Source organism: Mus caroli, chromosome 12, assembly GCF_900094665.2.
Source record: "Mus caroli chromosome 12, CAROLI_EIJ_v1.1, whole genome shotgun sequence".
Lineage (NCBI taxonomy): Eukaryota > Metazoa > Chordata > Mammalia > Rodentia > Muridae > Mus > Mus caroli.
The window spans coordinates 54849535-54852034 of NC_034581.1; positions in this window are offsets into that span (position 1 = coordinate 54849535).

Genomic DNA, 2500 nt, shown 5'->3' on the forward strand with positions numbered 1-2500 from the left:
GAGAGGGAGAGGGAGAGACAGAGAGAACAAGTTTGCAAATGGTAAAGGTATAATGTCTAGAGGTCAGCTCATATTTTCATTGATTTTGGATAGCTCTGATTATTAAAAGCCATTTTTTGGGAACCAAGAGGTTATGGCTGTCAAATTGGCTATGTATTTTTGTTGTTGTCATTAATACAGTGAAAATCCAGGGAAAGATAACACAAAGTTGCACACGGGATTGAACTAAAGTTTATTGTTGCTTCCACAAGGCAGGAAGAAATAAACAAGAGGCTGGATATGGATTATTTAATACTTAGGCCACAAAACATCATTATCCCAGAACTGAAGTGTAAGAAGGTGTCACAGAAAAGAAAGGAATATCATGACTACAATATTCCATTTCTTTTATAGAATTCTTTTTGGAAATATTTTATCTTTAATTCATCAAGGATCACGACTCTGTATCCTGTTGAGCTGGATTGACCACGGGGCTTTCTCTGACTGGCAGTGAACATTGTGGATTGTGGAAAGAGAAAAGAAACCAAATCTAAATAATGCATGCTAAGCAATGGAAAAGAAAAAAAATAACTTGTTATAATTTCTGTGTAACCTTAAACAAGTTTCATGATAAGAAAATATTTTAATTAATCTATTGCTCAAAAATCTATTACATTTCCTCCCTTCGTCCATAATTCTCAGGCAGGAGGGACGAGTTATTATTTAGTAATTAGTAACGCTGATATTTAATGGGAAAGCAGTTCTGAAAACTGGATAGGCTTTAAACATCTCAGCATGAACAAGTTGAAATGTTAAAGGCAACAGCTGCCTATAAACGATTGATTGCTGTTAGTTGAAATTTACATATTAAAGAGCAGAAAACTTCTAAGATTTCTTCCTTCTTAACATTTTAATGCTCAAGCTGTAAGACAATACAGCACTTTAGGTTGGTGACTTTAAGTTTTATTTTTTAGGAATATGCTAGAGGCAGCTGAGTAGGCTTATGTGTCTACCAGAAACACTTTAGGAAAATATTTATGCTGTGCTATTCTTAGTTAATGTGGCAGCTTTTCCAGAACACACAGTCACATGCTCTTCGGTGACTTTCACTGTCTCTAATAGAGAACGGGTGATGGTGTCATGGATCAGTTTCTGAGTATCCTTAAATGATTGAGGGAAGGGATGGCTTGGGGCTGAAGTACCAACACTGTGCAGGGATTGTATTCATTGAGTACTTGCGGTGTCCAGAGTGCTGTAGAGAAGACACAGGAAACAAGAAAAACCTTGATCCTGGTTTAGAGAAATTTTAGATCTGGAGAGTGATTTGGAAGAGCTGTATGGCACATTTGCATATTAACCTAAATCAATGCAGACTGCATCATGCCAGGGAGAGAGAGAGAGGCTTGAAATAACTTAAAAAGGAGTCTTTAAATGTGATTTTATTATGAGTGTAACCTACTTTACACAATGAAACTTAGTAGTAATGTTTTCCAGCTCAGGATTTTATTTGAGGTCACTAGATTAGGTCTCATTATATTGTTATTAAATTAAAAGGTAGCCTTATTTTTATTTATACATATTTTGGAAAATACTGTGTAGCAAGAGAGAATATCAGTGATTTATAATGCCAACAAACAGAAAGAATCACCAGTCACTCTGTCCATTATCCATATTTGTATATGGATTTGTGTTCGTGATTGCATGAATGTCTGATTTATTAATTTGTGCAAATAAAATCATAGGCTATTGCAACTTGCTTTTAAAAGAAACGAGAATATATTATAATTATTTTATGTTACAGAATCAAAACTAACATAGTTTCAAGTAGCTAAATTAGAACATATTTGTTAGTTGTTCTATGCTGCAGATTACTGACTCCCTTCTGTTGGACGTTAGACCAGTTTCAGAACCATGACAAAATCTTTGGTTTCTAGTACATCTCAGACATACTGAGAGGCTTTTTTGAAAACTTTTTACATGTATTGCTTACATAGCTTGTTAGTTTATACTACCTTCTCCCTGTCGTCCCAAAGTGAAGAAATACTTATTGCCATGAAATCTTTTATTTATTTATTTTACTTAAAATTTTTTTAATTAGGTATTTTCTTCATTTACATTTTAAATGCTATACTAAAAGTCTCCCATAACCACCCCCCCCCCACTCCCCTATCCACCCACTCCCACTTCTTGGCCCTGGTGTTCCCCTGTACTGAGGAATATAAAGTTTGCAAGACCGATGGGCCTCTCTTTCCAATGATGGCTGACTAGGCCATCTTCTGATACATATGCAGCTAGAGACACAAGCTCGGGGGTGGGCTGGGGTGGGATGGTTAATTCTTATTGTTGTTTCACCTATAGGGTTGCAGACCCCTTTAGCTCCTTGGGTACTTTCTCTAGCTCCTCCATTGGGAGCCCTGTGATACATCCAATAGCTGACTGTGAACATCCACTTCTGTGTCTTCTAGGTCCCAGCATAGCCTCTCAAGAGACAGCTATATCTGTGTCCTTTCAGCAAAATCTT